Source organism: Ornithorhynchus anatinus, chromosome 6 (assembly GCF_004115215.2).
Source record: "Ornithorhynchus anatinus isolate Pmale09 chromosome 6, mOrnAna1.pri.v4, whole genome shotgun sequence".
In the NCBI taxonomy this organism is placed as follows: domain Eukaryota; kingdom Metazoa; phylum Chordata; class Mammalia; order Monotremata; family Ornithorhynchidae; genus Ornithorhynchus; species Ornithorhynchus anatinus.
In genome coordinates this window covers 39245362-39270019 of record NC_041733.1, presented here as the reverse complement: position 1 = coordinate 39270019, position 24658 = coordinate 39245362, and the positions used below count along the sequence as shown (strand labels likewise).

Genomic DNA, 24658 nt, shown 5'->3' with positions numbered 1-24658 from the left:
CGGAGATCGTCTAACTTTCCTTTTTCTAGGCGCGATTGTCGTTAAGCCACTATTTATAATGGAGCTCTTTGTTCTCCGAAGTGAGGATAGAGAAGGGGATGATTTAAAAATTTCTTCCATGAGTCCTTGAGGAAGCAAGGTTGAGTACTGTTTGCCGAAGTCAATAGGCTTGCTGTAAGCAGACATTGTACGTTCTCGCAGAGGAGACTGAAACAAATCAATTTCAATTTACTTGTCCGGCAGAGGAGCCATTATTTAGAACCGAATAGCCGTAGCTCCTGAAATGTATTGCGAAAACTTATTGTAGTTTTGCTGAGAAGTAGCTTATGATGAAATTATTTGTTTAGAAGCAAAGCGTGGAGGGCGATGGAATATAAATTCTGGGACTATGGATCAGAGGCCGTGAAAGAAAGAGCCCTGCCTCCTTTCTGAGAGTGGTTTTACCAGGCACCTGACGTGGAGATCAGAATGCCCAGAGGCGGGAGGGTTTGAAGCAGAGAGGGGAAGTGGCAGAAAGGTTCGGATGACCATCCCAATCGGTGGCATGGATGGGTTGGGGCTAGTTGGGAAGATGGAATATTAATGTGGTGAGCCCATTCACCTTTGGAGAGTAAGTGGACTCATAAATTTGGTTCACTTACATTTTCCCTTAAGGGAAGGCCTGTCCTGAACTCTATATTTTCCATCCACTGTACTGCTCCGTATATTACCGGTAAATGGCCAAAAGTCTCTGTAGGAGTAGCATTTAAGGCCCGATCTGCAGGAGTTTTATGCTTCCCTTTGTGCACAGCTATCATTAAAAAAAAAAAAAAGACGTTTGAGCCCCAGTTACGATTTATGTCCCCAGATCGGCCGATCGTGTCTCTTTGTATTTATGTGCGACTCTCCCGAACCCCTCCACTCCCCCGGGTAACAGCTCTTGAGTCTGACGGTTAGTTGTCCAACTGGCTACATGTTTATTTGGAGGATTGTCAGTGGCGGAATTTTCTGTTTTTCTAGTCAACTGTTAGGTTTCAAATAAAGTCCCAATGCCCAAACATCCCAGAAAAACCCCAACTGTACCACTTTTTATAACTCACTGGGTTGCCTGTTAATATTTATATAAAATCTATTAAGTGCTTACTATGTCAGGCACTGTTCTAAGCGCTAGGGGTATACACAAAGTAGTCAGGTTGGACCCAGTCCTTGTCCCACATGGGATTCATGGTCTTAATCCCCATTATAATAATAATAATAATAATAATAATAAGAATAATGTTGGTATTTAAGTGCTTACTATGTGCAGAATACAAGCCCTGGGGTAGATACAAGGTAATCAGATTGCCCTCCTATGAGGCTCACAGTCTTAATCTTCATTTTACAGATGAGGTCACTGAGGCACAGAGAAGTTAAGTGACTTGCCCACAGTCACAGAGCTGACAAGTGGCAGAGCCGGGATTCGAACCCATGATTATGACTCCCAAGTCCGTGCTTTTTCCACTGAGCCATGCCGCTTTACAGATGAGGTAACTGAGGCACAGAGAAGTGGCCCCGTTTCATTTCCATTAACGCTTCTCCATTGCATCGGACAGTCATCCATCCACACCGTAAGCTCGCTGTGGGCAGGGAATGTGTCTGTTTATTGTTATATGTACTCTCCCAAGTGCTTAGTGCTGTGCACACAGAAAGCGCTCAATAAATGCGGTTGAATGAATCTTTTGCAACAATTACTAGACAGTAAGTTTTTTGTGGGCAGGGAACATTATTACCATCTCTGTTGTACTTTTCTAAGTGCTCACTACAGTGCTCTGTACATGGTAAGTGCTCAATAAATACCACTGATTGAGAGGCGGAGTCCTGAATCCAGGCTCCCAGGATGATGGTGGTAATAATTTTTAGTACTTGTTGAATGCTTCCTTGGTAGCAGGCGCTGTACTAAACCATAGGGTAGATAAAACCATAGGGTAGGGAAGCAGTGTGGCTCAGTGGAAAGGACATGGGCTTAAGAGTCAGAGGTCATGAGTTCTAATCCCGGCTCCACCGCCTGTCAGCTGTGTGACTGTGGGCAAGTCACTTGATTTCTCTGTGCCTCAGTTACCTCATCTGGAAAATGGGGATTAAGACTGTGAGCGGGACAACCTGATTACCCTGTATCTACCCCAGTGCTTAGAACAGTGCTTTGCACATAATAAGCGCTTAACAAATACCATCATTATTATTATAAAAAAAAAAATCAGATCGGACAAAGTCCCCGTCCCACATGGGGACACACTCTAAGTAGGATTTAATTCTCATTTTTTGTATATGTCATTTAAGTGCTTACTAAGTGTCAGACACTGTTCTAAGCTCTGGGGTTAATATAAGCTAATCAGGTTTTGCATTGTCCATGTCCCACATGGGGTTCACAGATGAGAACAGGCAAAGAGAAGTTAAGTAATTTAGCCAAGGTCACAAAGCAGACAAGTGCCTCATTTTACAGAATAATGGAGGCACAGAGAAATGAAGTGACTTTTCCAAGTTCACACATCAGGCGGGTAACGGGGGTTCGGATCGGAACCCAGACCCAGGCACTTTCCACTAGGCCACACTGCTTCTCATGATGCCAATGTATGGTTGTGGTCTAGGAAAACAGTCGCAAAATAATTTGTGTTGGACCTAGTATGTTGTATTCTAAGACTATAACATACTTTTTGGATAGTTTTTTTTTCCAACGGTGTGTAAGTGCTTATGTGCCAGGGACTGTAAACTCATTGTGGGCGGGGACTGTGTCTATTGTTATATTGTACTCTCCCAAGCACTTAATACACTGCTCTGCCAACAATAAATGCTCAATAAATACCATTGAAAGAATGAAGGACTATATGAAGTGCTGAGGTAGATAAGAGCTAATCAGGTTGGATAAGGTCCATGTCCCAGATGGGGCTCAAGTGTTAATCCCCATTTTACAGATGAGGGAACTGAGGAACGGTGAAGTGAATAGCCCAAAGTCACATAGTGGACAAGTGGTGGAGCTGGGATTAGAAGCCCCCTCCTTATGATTCCCAGGCCTGTTCTCTACCCACGAGGCCATGCAGCTTTTCTACTCGCCATTAAGATAACAAGCGTAAGAAAACCCCAAAGAGTATTTCTAGAGGACAGCTGATGGATCTCCATTATTTCTTTTTCAAATAGTCTCCCACTGCCTGTTAACTCTTGTATTGAAGAGTGATGAAGTTAATTATTCACATGGAATTTACTGTGTGATGCTTTTTTATGGTATTTTTTTAAGCACCAGGCATTGAACTAAGCGTTAGGGTATATGCAAGCTAATCGGTTGGACACACTCCATGCCCCACATGGGCTCACAGTTATATTCCCCATTTTACCAACGAGATAACTTCTGTGGGCCTCTAAGTGACTTACTCAAGGTCACACAGCAGACGAGTTGCTAAGCGGAGATTAGAACCTAGGTCCTTCTGACTCCCAGGCCTGTCTCAACCCACTAGGCCACGGTGCTTCTTTCCCTCAGCATCCCTAGTCCAGCAGTGCCACTTGATCCACTTTTTGGCTTTCTCAGTAACTGCATATTTAAGATAACTGATGGACAAGTGTCTGTCACTAAGATGTTTGTGTTCCATCAAATCTGCCCATTTTACAATATAAACTGTTATCACAGTGAATCAGATTTACCAGGCGCAGGTTTCTTGCTGTCCGGTATTTCTGCCCTAAATGTTTCCACGACACGTAAGCCAGTTTCAATCAGCTTCTTAGTATTCTAGGGCCTCATGCCTTGGCCGCCCCAGAATGGATGAAAATGTTTAAATGGGACCGACACCCAGCTACTCGTAACCTTCATAATCCAATTGCTTTCCTGAGGGGTCGAGTGTTTCTCTGACAACCGCCACTGCCGTTTCGCGCTTAAACGGTGACGTCGAGAAATCTCTTGCTCCTGTCAAAGGCAGACTCAGCTCTCCAAGCCATTAACGAGTACGATGGAGGTGTTTTTTGTCGGTCAACTGACGTTTGTGTCTGTGTTGCTTTCTGATCGGGTTACTGATCGTTTTTTATTTTATTTTATGGTATTTTTTAAGTGCTTATTATGTGCCAGACACTGTTCTAAGCACTGGAGTAGATACAAACTAGTCAGGTTGGACTCGGTCCAGGTCTCATGTGGGATTCCCGGTGTTAATCCCCATTTTAAAGATGATAATTATAATAATTGTGGTATTTAAGCACTTACTTTCCAAGCACTCTGCTAAATGTTTGGGTAGATAGAAGGTAATCAGATCCCATATGGTGTTCACATTCTGAGTAGGAGTCAGCACAGGTATTGGATCTCCATTTTGCAGATGAAAGAACTGAGGCCCGCCTAAGTGAAATGAACTGTTTCAGATCAAAAAGCGGACAAGTGGCAGAGCTGGGACTTGAACTCAGGTCCTTCTGATTCCAAGACCTGTGGTCCGTTTACTAGGCCCCATTCCTTCCCTAATTAGTAACCAGACTGGGAAATGATTGCCTCATGAGTCAAACCTTGGAATTGACTCTCTGGTCATTGAGAAAGGGAGAGAGTGGAATGAATGAATTACATGGAGAATATACGAGGGTAACACTGAAGAATAATAATATTAATGTTGGTATATGTTAAGCGCTTACTATGTGTAGAGCACTGTTCAAAGTGCTAGGGTAGATATAGGGTAATCGGGTTGTCCCATGTGAGGCTCACAGTCTTAATCCCCATTTTACAGATGAGGTAACTGAGGCACAGAGAAGTTAAATGACTTGCCCCCAGTCATACAGCTGACAAGTGACAGAGCCGGGATAGTGAATAAAGGGCTCAGAACCCTCCCTTGGGGAAGAAACACTCAACACCCCTGGTAAACTTTAGGGCTGAAATCTCTGTCATGTCAAAAGAATGTAGAGAAGAAGCTCATTGTGGGCAGGGAATGAGTCTCTTCTTCCTGTTCGGGTTTCCCAGGTCCTTAACCAATGGGTGCTAGAACAGTATAATGTCATCTGAGTAAATCAAAATGGTTTCCATTTCAATAAACCACCTACATTGAGTCCTGCTACAAAACAGTGTCGCCCTATGAAAAATCTCAGCGATATCAAAAGATGGCCTTGTGTCAACTTTTGTTTCAATGAGTGATAAAGGTGTCAAGGGAATGTGGTTTGAAATCGCAACCTGTTTTTTTTTTCTAGCCATGTTGGTTTATTTTTCTTATGTGCTTTTCTTTTAAAGTAGACATCTTTAAAAATTACATCAGTCAATCTGTGGTACTTATTGAGCTCTTACTATGTAAAGAAATAGAGGCAGAGAAGGGAGAAGGGAGATTAGGAAAGTCAATTAACCCAATATCTGACCTTTTGACTGGCAGGGCAAAGACAGAGAGATCATTTTTTCAGCATAAATCAGTCAATCGATAGTATTTATTGAGCATTTATTGTTTACAGAGCACTGTACTAAGCGCTTGGGAGAGTACAGTACAACAGAGTTGGTAGAGACCATCAAAGCAAACTTTATGGACTCTGTGTTGTGTTCAAAAATGGTATGTCAGAGACAAATTTACTAATCTTAATCCATTTCCTAGCACTAATAATAGTAATTGTGGCATTTGTTAAGCACTTAGTATGTGCCAGGTAAAGTACTAAGCATTGGGGTGGATACAGCAAATTAGGTTAGGCACAGTTCCTGCCCCACGTGGGGCTCACAGTCTCAATCCCCATTATACAGTTGAGGTAACTGAGGCCCAGAGAAGTGAAGTAATTTGCCCAAGGTCACACAGCAGACCCGTGGTAGAGCAGGGACTAGAACTCAGTTCCTTCTGACTCCCAGACACGTATTCTGTCCAATAGGCCACACATCCGGATATGATCAGAAGAGCAAAATACACGATGCATACTTTAAGAAAGGCAGCAATAATTTCTCTTTTTTTTAATTTATTTTATTTATTCAGTACTATGTGCTGACTACTATGTACTAAGCACTGAGGTAGATAGAAGCTAATTGGGTTAGCCAGAGTAATAATAATAATACTAATAATGTTGGTATTTGTTAAGCGCTTACTATGTGCAGAGCACTGTTCTAAGCACTGGGGTAGATTCAGGGTAATCAGGTTGTCCCACGTGAGGGTCACAATTAATCCCCATTTTACAGATGAGGTAACTGAGGCCCAGAGAAGTTGTGACTTGCCCACAGTCACACAGCTGACAAGTGGCAGAGCTGGGAGTCAAACCCATGACCTCTGACTCTGAAGCCCAGGCTCTTTCCACTGAGCCACGCTGCTTCTCCATGCACGTCCATCAGATACTGACCAATTCCTGGCCGTGTTGGGGGTGGTGTCTTCCTGCCCTCCTTGGTCCTTCCCTCACCAAGGCAGGATCCACCCTACAGGATGATAAACCTGGCAAGTGTGGGTATGTTGGGACAAAAGGAGGTGCCGTGGACAGGGAAATCCAAGTCAAATCAGGAACTAGATCTCCTCAGGGTTGTCTGATGGAGCTGTACAAACGAACCCCAAGCTGGCAGATATGATCCTGTTTGCTGCTAAAGATGAGTGTGTGAGAGATTGCTTGTTTAGGTGTAATATTCAAACGGAGTAGCAAAAAACCTTGAGTCACGAGGTCTTTAAGCACTTGATCAGCTCTCTCTCCTCTCTACCTGTGCTCACTCCTCTCCCGCTACCACTCAGCCCCTGCACTTGGCTCCTATAATGTTAGCCTACTTGCTGCACCTTGCTCTCATCTCTCAACGATGATCCTTTTCTCTTGTCCTCTTCTCTTCTCACTTTATTCTCCTCCTCTTTTCCATATCCTATACACTTAATGTCTCCTCTAAACATTCAGGTACTCACTCCACCCCCACAGTAATTTTTAAACAACAACAATAATAATAATGATAATTGTGGTATTTGCTAAGAGTTTACTATGTTCCAAGAACTGTATTAAGTGCGGAGATAGATACTAGATAATCAGGTTCCATGCGAAGCTGACAGTCTAAGTACGAGGAAGAAAATGGGGCATTTTGCACATGAGGCCACTGAGACCAAGAGAAGTGAAATGACTTGTCCAACGTCACACAGCACGGAAGTGGCGGAGCTGGAATTGGAACCTCGGATCCTCTGACTCCCACACCCCTATTTCTTGCACTGGGCCACACTTATGTACAGATCAATTAGTCTATCAATCAATGGTATTTATTGAGTTCTTAGTATGTGCAGAGCACTGTGCTAAGCACTGGGGGGGTACAATATAACAGAGTTGGTAGACAAGTTCCCTGCCCACGACAAGCTTCCAGTTTAGAGACAGACAGACATTAATATAAACTGTAGGTATAATAGAGTTATAAATAAAATATTACCATAAATAGATATTACACATCCTTAGATGCAGTTGCTTCTCATATTATGTAGTGTCTTTCTCCACTGCCAGTTGTTAAGCTCTCTGCGGGCAGGGATCGTGTCTACCTAGTCTTTGTCCAACTTAATTATCTTGTATCTATCTAGGCGCTTAGTACAGTGCCTGGCATATAACAAGCACTTAATAAATACCCTAATCAATACTAAGCACAATTCTTCCCCCACCCCAGGGGAGATAGGGTCCATCAGTTAGTCAATCAGTCACATTTATTGAGCACTTATTCATTCAATTGTATTTATTGAGCGCTTACTGTATGCAGAGCACTGTACTAAGTGCTTGGAAAGTGCAATTCAGCAACAAAAGGAGACAGTCCCTACCCAGAGGACTGTACTACGTGTAGGTTTGAAATGGTCTTTGAAACTCTACATAGTATTTGGTTATCATAGAACTTGGGTTCTAATCCTGATTCTACCGCCTGTCTGCTGTATGATCTTGGGCAAGTCAGATCAATTATGTGGTCCTCAGTTACGTCGTCTGTAAAATGGGAGTTAAGACAGTGAGCCCTCTGTGGAACAGGGACAGTGTCCATCCCAATTGCCTTGTAGGTGCTTAGTACAATGTCTGGCACGTAGTAAGTGTTTAACAAATACCACAATTAAAAGCACTGACACCATTGGCAGACCCAAAGTAGAGAATAATTGGTCTAATCATTAAGTGCTTTCTGTGCTTGTTAAGTACTAGGGTAGATAGAAATCATTAGGTGGAAAGTAGTCCCTGTCCTTTATGGGGCTCACAGTATAAGTGGGAAAACAGGTATTGCCTCCTCGTTTACAGATGAGGAAACTGAAGCAGAGAGAAGTGAAGTGACTTGCTCAGGGTCACCCACAGGGAAGTGGAGGAGCTGGGATTAGAAAGCAGGTCTTCTGATAAGCAGGCCTGTGCCCTTTCTGTTAGCTTGCTGCTTCTCTGAGCTTGTTGTGGGCTGGGAACATGTATACCGATTCTGCTGTATTGTAAAAATTGTAGAATTTTTAAGCGCTTACTATGCCTGGTGATGCCGTTGTATTTTCCACCTAAAGGACGGTGGATCATATTCAGTAGACACTAAATAATTGCAATGCTTATTACTCAACTCTCCATTCCCTGCCCTATCCCTCCAATTAATTCTACAGAGGGAGAAAGGAGAGAAATGGCAATTCAATCAATCAGTAGTTCTTAGTGAGCACTCACTGAGGGCAGAGCACTGTACTATGCATTTTAAGAGAATCTAACAATTAACAGAAACGTTCCCTGCCTGTTATGATCTTATAGTCGAATGACACTCCATTAGTGGTATTTACTGAGTGCTTAAGGTGTGCAGAGCTCTGTACCAAACGCTTGGGAGAGTACAATATAACAGAGTGGGTTCCCTGCCAACAAGGAATGCACTTGGCTTATAATTTTCTCTGCCAGGGGGTGGAAATGAAAGGGCCTGCTTTAATCCTCTCCAAGGCACCAGTAAAGATAAGCCGGGCTGTGATCTGGGCCAGCGGTAATCAACCAAATTTATTCAGCCACGCCCGAAGACACAGCGTGGAAGCCGGGATTCTTACATAGTTCCGATCTGGGAGACATCTTTTAACTCTGCAGGCTAAAAGCACCATTAGAAGTCCTTGAATCAGTCCTACAGAGGCTACCATGTGCTGATTACTGTGATTTTGAGTTACACACAGAGAAGAGCAGAGGATGATGAACTGACTGCGTAATCGTTGCTTCTCAGTATCGGCTGTGGACAAATAAATAGGCCAAAGAAGATAGGTTAGGGTCTAACCGGCCCTGAGAAAAAACTTCTCATAACCATGACTTAGAGGAACAGCGTGGCCTAATGGATAGAGCACAGGCCTGGAGTCAGAAGAACCTGAGTTCTAATGCTGGCTCTGCCACTTGTCTGCTGCTGTGTGACTTTGGGAAGTCATTTCTCTGAGCCTCAGGTTCCTCCTTTCTAAAATGGGGATTAAGACTGTGAGCCCCTTATGGGACAGGGGCCGTGTCCAATCTGATTAGCTAGAATCTACCCTAGTGCTTAGTAATGGTAATACTAATTATGGCATTTGTTAAGCACTTATTATGTATCAAGCACTGGTCTAAGAGCTGGGTTAGATATGAAACAATCAGGTCAGACTCAGTACCTGTCCCACATGAGACTCACAATCTAGTGCCTGACAGTATACATTTAAAAGTGACTATCAAAAACAAGGATTTCTATAGTTGGTAAAGCTGTGTCATCATTTGAATGAACAGGTGAAAATCAAACTAAGATGGTGTGCTTGTCCTTTGGGAGAAAAATAAGCAGTATAGCATATCTATCCATCCATCAGTCAACCATTTCCCTTTAGAGTGTAAGTTTGTTGTGGGCAGGGAATGCCTGTTATTGTGCTCTTCCTACTGCTTAGTACAGTGCTCTGCAGTGCTCTCTGCACAGTAAATGCTCAATAAATATGATTGATTAATTTCCTTTGGGGACTTCATGTGTTTAGAGAACTGTACTGAGTGCTGGGGAGAGTACCATAGATTTTGTGGACATGATCCCTGACCTCAAGGCTCTCACAATATACTGACCTCTTGGGTGAACTTGTGGAAACCCCTAACCCTTTCTGGGTCACATCTGAAAAATGTCAGGTGCCCATTTTCTCATCTGAAAAATCAGGTGCCCATCTCTCCCTGGTAGATATGGTGTTCAGACAGATGCCATCAGGGAATCGAGTACTGAGAGCCAAGAAAGCCCTCCTGGACTTGATGATGCTATTACTGCCATCAATTTTTTTTTCCTCAACACTGCAAGTTCTTTCTCTTTAAAAACTTTCTACCCACTTTTTTTTATGACACTGTAATGGTCACAAATTTGAGTTGTCTCTCAGGAGCAATAAGTCTCCACAGATGTTCGAGGTGTTTTCGGAGCTTTTGTCTGAAAACCAGAGAAAAGTGGATTGATTTTCCTATGATGATAAGCCACCCACCAGTTATAAAATTCCACCAGATGGATGATTTTTTTTTTTCTAAGGTATTTGTTAAGCTCTTAATATGTGCCAGGCACTCTAAGTGCTGGGGTAGACACAAGCTAATCAGATTGGATAGACACAGGCTGATCAGGTATCTGGATACAGTATCTGCCCCACATGGGGCTCACAATCTTAATCCCCATTTTACAGATGAGGTAATTGAGGCCCAGAGAAGTGAAGCGACTTGCCCAAGGTCACACAGCGGACAAGTGACAGAGCGAGGATTAGAATGTAGTTCCAGCGATTCCCAGGCCTGTACTTTTCCCGGTAGACCACACGGTAGGATGGCAGCGAGACATTGTCTTTTCTTGTCTGTTCTGCTGTTGCTACTCCACTTGCTCAGCTCTGTGTGTGTGTTTGTGTGTATTTTTGTGAGGCTTGTGGAGAGGTTTGAGAGAAGGCTGATGGGAAGGAAGAGGCACCACAGAGAAATCCTTGAACCTGATTGGTTAGGTTCTAGGATGGGTGAAAACTCTCATTCTCACTCACTTCTGAAAAACCATAAGCCAACCAATTCTGATAGTTAAACTTCAGCGTCTTTCCCCACAGTTTCCTGCTGGCTGACGTTCACTGAACTTCTCTGTACCTGATTCCTCTTTTGTCAATGGTGATAAAATGCCTGTTCTACCTCCCTTTAGACAGTGAATCCCTTGTGGAAAGTGTACTGGACGATTTACCATCCTGCCTCTAATCTGTCTCCTTCCCATTTTGTGCTAGACATCCTGTCTCCATGTAATCTCCTTCCTGTGGAAGATCAATGAGTTGAATCTGGGTAACGATGTGCCAATTATATTACCACTACTAAGAACTGGTTCTGAATGGAGGGTGGAGTTCCGGCCAATGCAAGGGATTTGGGTGGGATTTGGGGTGCCCACTGGAAGAGTTGCGGTGGAGTGGAATGCGGGAATGCTTGCAAATAAAGGTACCGGATTCGGGCCGGCTCGTGGCTGTTAGTCACTCGTACGGGCGACAGCCACTTTCCTCCCTTTCCTGCTCTCTCGGCTCGCTCTCTTGAATCTGTTCATTTCTACACCAAGGTCACGAAACCCTCTCATGCGATTGCGAGATCAGAGTCGTTTCTCTGGCAAAAATCTGTAACAAAAGGAACTGTATCTTGGCTGATGATTGTAACCACAGCGCTTGGTACACAGTAAGTGCTTAACAAAAGTTATCATTTTTTTGCTTATAGTTATGGTGGATGAATCAGAGAAGGTGCAGATGTGGAAATGTGAATGGGCTACTGAAGGAACCACAGAGTTTAATCATTGGACTGTGGCTAATCTGATTGGCTGGTATCTACCCCAGCATTTAGTACAGTAGCTGGTGACATTTTAAAAAAAAAGCAAAAAAGGATGAGAAGGTGTCAGTGTGGAGGTCCCAGCCATAATGTTAGGAGTAATGATAATTGTATAATTTTTTTATGGTATTTAAATGCATACTCTGCGCCAGGCACTGTACTAAGCACTGGGGTAGGTACATGATGATTAGGTTGGACTGAGTCCTTGTCCCACATGGGGCTCTCAGTCTTCATCCCCACTTTACAGATGAGGTAACCGAGGCAGAGAGAAGTGAAGTGGCTTGCCCAAGGTCACACAGCACACAAGTGGCGGAGCTGGGATTGGAATCCAGGTCCTTCTGACTCCCAGGCCCGTGGTCTATCCACTGGACAACGTTGCTTCTTTTGATAACCGTCTTTGAAACTTGCTAAGTGTTTGCTACGTATCAAGCACTGAGGTAGTTAAAGCACAGTGAGCCAGAGACAGTCCTTGTCCCATGTGTTTTGGCTCAGAATTCTGTTACCCCACACTTTGGTTCTTGGGGACAACAAACAAACCAAGAAAGGAGTCTTGGTTTTCTGATTTCCAGAAATATTTATTATGCTTGATAGGGACAACCATTTAGCACTTCTAAGAAACAGGAATATGTGTTTCCTATGTTCATTTTCCTATGTTCATTTTCCTTTATGCAGAGGTATTTCTGGGCAGCTCTTCTCTCTGAGCAGATGTCGGTGTCAATAATGAGGAAGCTCTCCCCCATACAAGCTGGGTGCTTTATGGAGAATGTCGGCATGGAGTCTGTGTCCTTACTCTTTGAGTCAGAAAAAAACACTCATTTTAATAGCCCATTCTTTGTTGGACGAGGTTAGTCTGAAACCTTTAGTTCCCGAGAAAACACAATGGACGTTTGCATGAGGGAGATGTGTTAGAGCAGAAAGAATGTATTGTGCCACATTGTAAAATGGCAAAATCTACAAAGACTGTGTTCTGTACTTTCCTCTTTCCAAGTGGGGTTTGAACTTGAGATCTTAGATAAATGGTCTGTTTGCCCTAGATCTGGCATTATCCCAGGGAGAGCCACTATGTCCGAAGTTTTATGCAGACTTTAAACTAGCAGTGCAGTGGTTTATTGGAAGTAAAAAAGAATTGCATTTGATATTCTTCCAGTTTAGAGTGAATTGCATATAAAACTTAGAATGGATTTTCTTCTCTTCCTGCGATAATTACTGTCCTCTTAAAATCAATCCATCAGTCTTATTTATTGAATGTTCACTGTGTTTAGGGCACTGTACTAAGCACTTGGGAGAGTACAATATAACAAAATTATACTACAAACACGTTTACATTATCCTCTACTTTGGAACCCTGGCCCTCATTAGCTGGAGTGATAATGAATCAAGCCTTTGCTTTCCAGCCATTTAGAGTCTAGTTTATCTCAGGTTTTTAGCTTTTTAGGAAGTGTTTGTTTTCGGGACATGGTCATAATAAAGCCAGGTCCCCTATAATGTGAGATTTAAATGCTCACAAAGCCTTACGTTGATAGAGAATTCATACTGGCATATGCAGCCTTTCCAACGCCTCTTTTGGACACAAAATAATTTCTTTCAGCGGCTGAGTATTCAAACAGGCTATTGTTGGACGGACATTTTTGCTTCCCTCACGAAGTTCTAGAGGAAACATGCAGTGAACACTCATCTCTGCCAGAATAAGAACCATTAAATAAAATGAGGTTTTAGAGCACAATTTGGGTAGAACACAGGAAAAACAGGGGAACAAAGTGCCACATTGCAACCATGAATCGGTAATACCTTGATGTGACCATTGCAGAAAAGCCAGTTTCTGAAAGAATCATTGTTGACTGGAAAACTGAACTTCAACCTGTTGCCTATTCATTCATTCAGTAGTATTTATTGAGCGCTTACTATGTGCAGAACATTGTACTAAGTGCTTGGAATATACAATTCGGCAACAGATAGAGACAATCCCTTCCCAATGACGGGCTTACGAATTCCCCGTGCCATGCTTATGAACTAGAGAAGAGTAAGAGATGTGTCAGATGATGCAAGTGCTGAAAATAATGTTGGGAGGGGAAGGGCTTTTTGTCTTTTTTTGGGTAGTGTTCTTATGGTATTTGTTAAACCTTTATTATGGGCCAGGTACTGTACTAAGTGCTGGGTTGGATACAAGCAAATAGAGTTGGACACAGTCCCTGTCCCACGTGGGGCTCATAGTCCCAATCCCCTTTTCACAGATGACCCAGGTCTTTCTAACTCCCAGGCCCGGAGTCTATCCACTAGGCCATGCTGCTTCTCTTTCCCATCCTTCTTGAATTTTTCCCTCTGTGACAGAAGCAGAGTAGTATTTCAATTATTTTTGAACCCTCTTGCCTCCAACCCCCTTATTTTACATCGGAACGGTGGTTGACTTTGCATGTGTTTTTGGTAAGGTCAGAGTTTACAGGAATGTACCTATTGGGTGGTTTTAGAGCACCAGTGCAGTATATTCTTAAAAGAATTACAGTCTGTGAACAGGGAAGCAGTGTGGCGTAGTGGATAGAGCACGGGCCTGGGAATCAGAAGGGAAAGAGTTGTGATCCCAGCTCTGCCACATATCTGCTGCTTGACCTTGGGCAAATCATTTCACTTTGCTAGTCTCAGTTACCTCATCAGTAAAATGGGGATTAACAATGTGAACCCTATGTGGGACAGGGACTTTGTCCAACCTGCTTAACTTGTATCTACCCAGTGGTGTACAACAGTGCTTGGCACATAGTGCTTAACAAGCATCATTATTATTACTATCATTATCATTATTGTTATTAACTACAGGCTCCAAAAGACCACATCCCCTAAAATCCAGAGAAATGCCTTGCAGGATACAAAAGCCACACCTAACAGTAAACTCTCCCTAAATACACTTGATTTATTTCCGCTTGATCTGGAAGCAGCACAAGAAACCTCCCTTCAGCCTCTCCTCTGCTTCATCTCCCTGTCTTTCACAATTTTTTTTTTAAATGGTATTTGGTAAGCGCTTACTATGTGCCAGGTACTGTTCTAAGCACTGTGCTAGATAGCGGTTAAGCAGGTTGGACACTGTCCCTGTCCCACATGGGGCTCACAGTCTTAATCTTCACTTTACAGATACGATTACTGAGGCCTAGAAAAGTGAAGCGACTTGCCCAAGGCCACACAGCAGACAAGTGGCCGAGCTGGGATTAGAGCCCCAGACCTTCTGACTCTGAAGTTTACAGACATGTTCAGAAAGACTTCATATACAACAAAGTGCTTTATGAAAAGTAAACAGCCTAAATAATACACGTTTTCTCCAAAGTAGAACTCCTACCAGAGTGAACAGAGCAGTCTCTCCGCTGCAGCCTCCAGTAATTGAATTGCAACTCCTTATTTAGCTATTGTTGTCAGGTTAGGTTTAAAATTACTTTAATAGAGAATAAATGGTTTTGTGACATTGAATGTTGCATATTGCCTCTCTCGGACCATAACCTTCTCACCTGCCTCATCTCTCACACTCCCTCCCCCTGCAAATCTTCACTACTGCCCCACAGAGACCTCCGCTCTCTCGATCCCATCCGTCTTTCCAATAGCATCTCGCCTCACCTTGCCGCCCTGTCCTCTCTTCCCACTCTCGACGATCAGGTCTCCGCTCTCAACTCCACCCTCTCTACTCATCTCGACTCTCTCGCCCCCCTTCCCTCCGCCGCTCTCGCGCCACTAACCCACAGCCCTGGATCACCTCCTCCGTCCGCCTCCTACGCTCCTATGCTCGAGCTGCTGAGTGCTGCTGGCGAAAGTCCAAGCACCAAGCCCACCTCACACACTTCAAATTTATCCTTTCCTGCCTTAACTCTGCCCTCTCCTCCGCCAGGCAAAGCTTCTTCTCCTCCCTCATCGACACCCATGCCCGCCACCCCCGCCGATTGTTCCGGACCTTTAACTCTCTCCTTAGGCCCCCTGTTCCTCCCCCTCCCCCATCTCTCACCCCTAATGATCTGGCCACCTATTTCCTCACGAAAATCAACACGATCAGGTCTGAGCTCCCCAAAGTCACCCCTCCGCCTCTCCCCTCCCCCCCAACAACCCCCTCCCCTACTTTCCCATCCTTCCCTGCAGTATCCTCAGAGGAGATCTCCTCCCTCCTCGCAAGTGCCACCCCCTCCACCTGCGCCTCGGACCCCATTCCCTCTCACCTTCTTAAAACCATCGCCCCTGCCCTCCTCCCTTCCTTAACTTCTATTTTTAACCACTCAATCTCCAAGGGCTCCTTCCCCTCTGCCTTCAAACACGCCCACGTCTCCCCCATCCTAAAAAAACCCGCTCTTGACCCCACTTCCCCCTCCAGTTATCGTCCTATCTCCCTACTACCCTTCCTTTCCAAAATCTTAGAACGAGTCGTCTACAATCGATGCCTAGAATTCCTTAACTCCCATTCTCTCCTAGACCCCCTCCAATTTGGCTTCCGTCCCCTCCACTCTACCGAGACTGCTCTCTCTAAGGTCACCCATGACCTCCTTCTTGCCAAATCCAATGGCTCCTACTCCATTCTGATCCTCCTTGACCTCTCTGCTGCCTTTGACACTGTCGACCATCCCCTCCTCCTCCATACCTTATCTCACCTTGGCTTCACGGACTCTGTCCTCTCCTGGTTCTCCTCTTACCTCTCTGGCCGATCATTCTCGGTCTCCTACGCCGGAGCCTCCTCCCCCTCCCATCCTTTAACTGTTGGAGTTCCTCAAGGGTCAGTTCTTGGCCCTCTTCTGTTCTCCATTTACACTCACTCCCTCGGTGAACTCATCCGCTCTCACGGCTTTGACTACCATCTCTACGCAGATGACACGCAGATCTACATCTCCGCCCCTGTCCTCTCCCCCTCCCTTCAGGCTCGCATCTCCTCCTGCCTCCGGGACGTCTCCACCTGGATGTCGGCCCGCCACCTAAAACTCAACATGAGCAAGACTGAGCTCCTCATCTTCTCTCCCAAGCCCGGTCCGCTCCCAGACTTCTCCATCACCGTGGATGGCACGACCATCCTTCCCATCCCGCAGGCCCGCAATCTCGGTGTCATCCTTGACTCGTCCCTCTCGTTCACCCCACACATCCTATCCGTTACCAAGACCTGCCGGTTTCACCTCTACAATATCGCCAAGATCCGCCCTTTCCTCTCCACCCAAACGGCTACCTTACTATTACGGGCTCTCGTTATATCCCGGCTAGACTACTGTGTCAGCCTTCTCTCTGACCTCCCTTCCTCCTCTCTCGCCCCGCTCCGGTCTATTCTTCACTCCGCTGCCCGGCTCATCTTCCTGCAGAAACGATCTGGGCATGTCACTCCCCTTCTTAAACAACTCCAGTGGTTGCCTATCGACCTCCGCTCCAAACAAAAACTCCTCACTCTAGGCTTCGAGGCTCTCCATCACCTTGCCCCTTCCTACCTCTCCTCCCTTCTCTCTTTCTACCGCCCACCCCGCACGCTCCGCTCCTCTGCCGCCCACCTCCTCGCCGTCCCTCGGTCTCGCCTATCCCGCCGTCAACCCCTGGGTCACGTCCTCCCGCGGTCCTGGTACGCCCTCCCTCCTCACCTCCGCCAAACTGATTCTCTTTCCCTCTTCAAAACCTTACTTAAAAATCACCTCCTCCAAGAGGCCTTCCCAGACTGAGCTCCTCTTCCCCCTCTACTCCCTCTGCCATCCCCCCTTTACCTCTCCTCAGCTAAAGCCTCATTTTCCCCTTTTCCCTCTGCTCCTCCACCTCTCCCTTCCCATCCCCACAGCACTGTACCCGTCCGCTCAACTGTATATATTTTCGTTACCCTATTTATTTTGTTAATGAATTGTACATCACCTTGATTCTATTTAGTTGCCATTGTTTTTACGAGATGTTCTTCCCCTTGACGCTGTTTAGTGCCATTGTTCTTGTCTGTCCGTCTCCCCCGATTAGACTGTAAGCCCGTCAAACGGCAGGGACTGTCTCTATCTGTTGCCGACTTGTTCATCCCAAGCGCTTAGTACAGTGCTCTGCACATAGTAAGCGCTCAATAAATACTATTGAATGAATGAATGAATGAATATTGGCCATTAAGGAAAAGTAGAGAAACAGTGTGTCCTAGCGGATAGAGCACCGATCTGGAAGTCAGGACTTGGGTTCTAATCCTGTATCCATCTTTTGTCTGCTGTGTGTGTGTGACTTTGAGCAAGAAACATGACTTCTCTGTGCCTGTTAACTCATCTGTAAAATGGGGATGAAGACTGCCAGCCCCAGTGTGGGAAGTGGGCCGTGTCCAATCCAATTAGCTTGTATCTACCCCAGCACTTAATACAGTGCCTGGCACATAGTAAGTGCTCAACAAATACGATTTAAAAAAACAAAAACCCCAAGAACATCACTCTGTTTCTGTTTCTAAAGGATGTACAATAGATCAGGATGTACAATAGATCCTAATTTATAAGTAGGACTAAGGACAATATATAGGATTTATTCCTGTTTTTGAGGAATCAGTCGATCATTCCTATGCGCAGAGGACTGTACTGTGTGGGAGAGTACAATGTAAAAATGAACATGTCATTGGAAAGGTTTGGGGTACATGTCTTCCATTTCTTGTTTTGTTTATGACATTTAAGCACTTACGGTGTGTCAGTTATTGTACTAAGCGCTGGGGTAGACACAAGCTAAGCAGTCTAGAGGACCATATAATGGGTGCCTTGTGGAGTAAAACCTGCTTTCTTAGGCAGTGGGTCTTTGAGTCCTCTGTTTACATGGGTCACAGGCAGTAGGATACTCTTTTTGAAATTGTATCAGAATAGTAAGTGGAGCTTCAGAGTCCCATTACCTGATGCTTTTCCAACAGGAGACATATGTCAGGGGATGTAATCTCACTTGAGACTCAAGAGGGTGAAAGCTTTTTCTGTAAGCTTAAACCCTTCACAATATGCTGGGTGATTTTCCAAAGGTTTGGAAAATCAGACTGAATATTGCTTTTCATAAAACACAATTTACTATTCTGTACAATTTATTTTTAAAGAGGATCTGTCAGGGTTCTGACAAGCTTCAAATTTAACTTACTCTTACAAATGTCAAGGTCAAGCTTCAACTTTATCGTGTCAATCTCAACAGGCTCGCCTTTATAGAAGGAGCCACTGCAGATTATTTTAGGGGCTTAAAACCGCAGTCAGTTCAGCATAGGTGAAATTCTCAGCACTTTCTTGCTTGGTTGGTGGTGGTGGTTTAAATATCCGCATTTAAAATAAATGAGATTGCTTGCTTTCAAAAATGGGAAATTGGGAAGATTTTGTTCACCTCCTGCCCTTCTCTTCTCCTCTTTCCTTGACTCCCAGAATTAAAAAGATGAAGAACGTTAAACTCTAGTCAATGGTATCTACTGAGCACTTCCAGCATGCAGAGCACTGTACTAGGAGAGTACAGTAGTATTTTGTTAACATTACTCCAGGAGGTGTTCATATTGCGACTCTTCCCATCAACGGGAAGCAGTTTGGCCTAGTGGAAAGAGCATGGGCCTGGGAGTCAGCGGGACCTGGATTTTAATCCTGCCTCTGGCACTTGTCTGTTGTGTGACTTTGGCAAGTCACTTCAGTTCCTTTTGCCTAAGTTATCTCATCTGTAAAATGGAGATTAAGTCAGTGAGCCCCAAGTGGGTCAAGGACTGGGTCCAGCTTGATTAGCTTATAACTACCTCTGTGCTTAATACAGTGCCTGGCACATAGTAAATGCTTAAATAGCACTGGGATAGATACAAGCTAAAGAGGTAGGACACAATCCGTGTCCCATATGTTGAGCTTGTATCTATCCCAGCACCTCATACAGTGCCTGGCACGGAGAAAGTGCTTAACAGATGTCATAAAAAAAAGCCCATTAGAGGTGATGTTTGTTAAGCGTTTATTCTATGACAAGCACTGTCCTAAGTGCTGGGGTAGATAGAAGATAAACAAGTGGGACACAATCCTTGTCCCTCATCGGACACGCAGTCTAAGAGGGAGGGTGGGAATGGAATCCCTGTTTTCCAGATCACAAAGCAGTTTTCCCCTCTCCCCTCCATGTTTTATTCAGTAGAATTATTATTATACGAGGCTAGCGTTTCTCTGCCTCGGTCTGCCCCTCATTCAGTCATTCACTCTTTCATCCCTGTTTTCCGGATCAGAAAGTGAGGCACAGAGCAGATAAGCGTGGCCTAAGGCCACACGACGCGTGTCAGGCTGGGATTAGAACCCAGGTCCTTCTAGACCATGCTGCTTCTGACACCAAATTTAGATCCTCAATGAGGGATCACTCTCAGACCGGGTGTGACTTCCTCTGCAGTTTGGACAGAGTTTGGCCATGGTCTTGGATTGTTGTTTTTCTTAACATGAACTTAGAAGCAGGTGGTTGGGGCATTAACCAAAGGGGCAGCTCAGCTGCCAGACAGAGCAAACAAAAGATCTTGAAATGATAGGTGTGCATAAAAAAAATAGTTTTCTTTTATGATTCGGCCTCCTCATAATAGTTGTGGTATTCGTTAAGTCCTTACTATTTGCCCGGCACTGGGGTGGATACAAGCAAATAAGTGTGGACACAGTCTCTGTCCCTGTCCCATGTGGGGTACTCAGTCTCAATCTCCATTTTACAGATGAGGTAACTGAGGCACAGAAAAGTGAAGTGACTTGGCCAAGGTCACACAGCAGACAAGGGTCGGAGCCGGGATTAGAACCTATGACTTTGTGACTCGCAGGCTCACGCTCTATCCGCCACGCCATGCTGCTTCTCCTGCTTCTCTAATCAGATTTGTTCCCGTCATTTTCAGAAGCTATCTTGTGAAGCCTGCCCACCATTCTATAATCCCCAACTCTGAATGTGCAGAAACCATTAAAGGGAAGCACTCGGAAAGATGAGAGTGGCTTCGAAATTGCTTTTCCTAAGTTATCTCCAAGTAATCCAATCCTAGGAGGGGAAAAAGTCAAGCAGGAAGTGACAGGTGCTTAGGTAAAGGAGGGGAAATAGGCATTTATACATTATTGTTTTTTCCCTGAGATAATCGTAATGAAAAAATAGCAAAGTGATCTCCTCTTCACCACTTGCGGAGGGAAATTGATAGCTAATGGGTGCGGAAAATTCCACCCTCCAAAAAGCGAAAGATGCAATTTTCCCCTCTCCCCTCCTTGTTTTATTCAATAGAATTATTATTATACGCGGCTGGCGTTTCTCTGCCTTGGTCTGCCACTCATTCAGAGTAAGTGTGTTGTAGTTTCCAATAGTGGGGTTATTTCTGTCCTATTTAGAACTGCCAAAGATGTTGAGAGAGTTCACCTCTAGCATATCCCTGTGCCACAGAAATCATTAGTCTGCTTCTGTGATTAACATTCTGCAGCTAAACAAAACTTTTCTGGGAGCCATATTGGCCAAACAGAACTGAAATGCATTTTATATGAGCGTAAGAGTATGTTGGGGTGAGGGGGTGGGGAAGGAGAAGAGGTAAATTTTATATGGATCAATGGATTTTGCAATCCAAATTTGACAGGTAGATGCGATGAGAAAGTAGAGATGAAGTCTTGTTAAAGTGCAGAACCCTCTACTAAAATGCTTTGGAGACTACAGAAGAAAAATATAATAGATGCATTTCCCGCCCACATAGAGCTTACAGTCTCTCCCTCCCTCTTTATATTTTCTAAATATTTTATAATTCAGGGAAGTTGTTTTTCTTTTGAGGTTGCCTCTAAACCATTATTTTTTGCTCTTCTGATAGGAAAAAACATTCTTTTTCTCTTCAGATCACCAGAAATTGTCGGTCCTCACCCAGGAAGGCCAAAATCATTTCATCTCTCAGGACACATGGAAACCAGCCGTACCCTGCCGAGTGTCATCAGAACAGAGGAAGCCGAAGAGGCCTGTGCTCACTCCGGTAATTTCTTCTGGATTATTTTATTTGTTCTTTAAATTTGTGCCGATTGAGGTGGTTGATGTTTTCAGTTTGGAAGGTTTTGACAAGTGCCATGGGCTGACAATGGTCTGGTGCGTATGTGCTCTGTAATGTTTCACAGTTACCCGGCCCTAATGGGGTTGAGCTCATTGGGAATTGTGCTTCCAGTCTGTAGCTGAGCGCCTTCTGGTCATTCTTTTTGGATCATGCCTGCTTTTTGGATCATGCCTGCTTTTTTGGTGCCTGCTTGGATATCAGAAGGTTTCTGTGGCTCCCAGAATTCTCCTCTGACTCCCAGGATCCCTCTCAGTCAAGTGGGACCTGAGCTGATCCTTCCCTATCTTTGCTATGAAGGGCTGTTTCTGCTTCCCAGCATGTGCCTTCCTGCATCTGGCTTGGTTAAGCTCTGCTCTGGGGGGTTTCTGCCCAGTTCTCCAATTTACTAAGTCCACTCTGAATCCTTTTTTTTTTATGGCATTGATTAAGTGCTTACTATGTGCTAGGCACTGTACTAAGTGCTTGGGGTAATAATAATGGTGGTATTTGTTAAGCCCTTACTATGTGAAAAGCAGTGTTCTAAGCACTGTAGTCAAGACTTAACCCTGCTCATGTGTATAGGTAATTAGTGAATACCATTATTCACTATTATTAGTAGTTGTATTACTGTTACTGATTCTGTTTAGTGAATAGCTCCTGTATATGCATTACTGTCACTGAATATGTATACTCATTCATTGTGATCAGTCCCATCTAGGTAAACAGTGACTGATAAGGCCAGGATCCACCTTATCAGCACCTTTAGCAACAACCAATCACTGACCGCTGGCTCAGTGGAAAGAGCCCGGGCTTCAGAGTCATAGGTCATGGGCTCGACTCCAGGCTCTGCCACTTGTCAGCTGTGTGACTGTGGGCAAGTCACTTCACTTCTCTGTGCCTCACTTCCCTCATCTGTAAAATGGGGATTAACTGTGAGCCTCATGTGGGACAACCTGATTACTCTGTATCTCCCCCAGCGCTTAGAACAGTGCTCGGCACATAGTAAGCGCTTAACAAATACCAACATTTTTTTTTGTAATGCTTAGACCCCCAAATTGTCAACGGTGAAATTCTTGAAGGCCATCTGCAGCCTTGAGACCCCAAATTCTCAGCAATCCTGTTAACAGTGAATTCCTGGCCATAAAACCATAGCCTTGAAGCTTTACACCTCCGATTGCTGAAGACTTCTTGCTGAAGACTTCCTCAGCCATAGAGTGTCTGCTGGATGGCCTAAAGCCAATAATGAAGGATTTTGGTGTATAATGAGAGGCTAATGAAGACCACAACAAACAGGGGCAGAGTGGCACGTGATGTGCCAATCCAAACACGAGCAAATGGGACTTGAGGGGAGGGGTCAGACTAGAGCAGGGGACTCCGTGCTGTGTCACCCAGGGAAGGGGGACCAGTGGGAAATATAAGGATGGACTCATCCTCAGGTCCTTGTCTTTGACTTCCAAAACAGCCAATTTGTTGCAACAAAATGAAAAAGAAGGCTGGCATAACCCGACTGGATATTTTCCAACAGCACTAGGGGGATACAAGGCGAACAGGTTGTCCCACATGGGGGTCACAGTTTGAATTCCCATTTTACAGATGAGGTAACTCAGGCACAGAGAAATAAAGTGACTTGCTCAAAGTCACACAGCTGGCAAGCAGCGGAGCTGAGATTAGAACCCATGACCTCTGACTCCCAAGCCCAGGCTCTTTCCTCTGAGCAACAAGCTAATGAGGTTGGACATAGTCCATATCCTGTATGGGGCTCATGGACTTTTTTTATGGTATTTGTTAAGCATTTACTAAGTGCCAGGCACTGTTCTAAATACTGGGATAGTTATAAACTAGTAAGCTTGGAAACAGTCTCCATCCTAAGTGGGGCTTTCAGGCTTAATCCCCATTTTACCAATGAGGTAACTGAGGCACAGAGAAGTGAAGTGATTTGCCCAAGGTTTCACAGCAGACAACTGGCAGAATGGTGATTAGAACCCAGGTTTTTCTGACTGCCAGGACCGTGCTGAATCCTCTAGGCCATGCTGCTGTGCCCCGTTTCCTGCCCACAAGGAACTCACAGTCTAGAAGAGGAGACAAGTATTAAAAATATTCTTGGGCTAGAATGCAAAAGACAGAATAAATACATGGGTTGTCTAGTAGGGCCCGTTGCTCTCTTCCTTTCCCTTGTAGTCACCTGATTTTCATGGGCATGTGGAATCAGTTGTGAATTACTTGGTTATTAATGGAATCCTGTTGAACGTAAGCTTCTCAAAAGCAGGGATTATGTCTACCAAAACTATATTGTCCTTTCCCAAGTGTTTACTACGGTGCTCTGCACACAGTAAGTATTCAGTAAATGCCACTGACTGAATGTGGAAGGCATAGGCAATCGCATGCTGTTCATCAAACAACTTTCTGAATTGCCACACACCAGATTTGCACTTTCCTTTAGGAGGTTGGGAAAACAACAGCTGGGATTGTCTTATCTCCTTCCTACTAATCCTTGAATGAAGGAGATGCTCTGTGAGGACTGCCTTTGTTTTCTAAGGACTGCTTAGCAGATAAAATTTGCTCCAAGTAAACCTGAGTGTTTTGTTGAACCAAGATGATTCATTTGGATTCTCAATGGGACTTCCCTCTGCCTTTCTTCTCCTTGCTTAATTTTCCCCTTCCAGTTCTATGCAAATTAATTGGAATTGCAATTGGATCTTAATAATCAATGGTATATCTTGAGCACTTAGTGGGCAGAGCACTGTACTAAACACTTGGGAGAGTACAGTCATAATAATTGTGGTATCTAAGTGCTTACTATGTTCCAGTCACTGTACTAAGCGCTGGGGTGGTTACAAGCAAATTGGGTTGGACACAGTCCACTTCCCACAGGGGGCTCGCAATCGCAATCCCCCTTTACAGATGAGGTAAATGAGGCACAGAGAAGGGAAGGAAATTGCCCAAGGTCACAAAACAAGCATGTGGCAAAGCCAGGATTAGAAACCAGGTCCTTTGATTTAGGCCTGTGCTCTTTTCACTAGGACTTGCTGCTCTGGGACAGGGCTATGTGATCCAGTGGGCAGGTTCTGTGGCTGA

At 44.5% G+C, this 24658-nt stretch overlaps 1 long non-coding RNA gene across 1 annotated transcript in view; it reads left to right on the top strand.

Annotated features, from left to right (window-relative positions):
• Positions 1-24658, top strand: part of LOC114812797 — a 158087-nt gene that overhangs the window by 82649 nt on the left and 50780 nt on the right. Inside the window, exon 2 of the long non-coding RNA XR_003760426.2 lies at positions 21399-21529. This is a non-coding gene — a long non-coding RNA (uncharacterized LOC114812797). The remainder of the gene's footprint in view (positions 1-21398; positions 21530-24658) is intronic.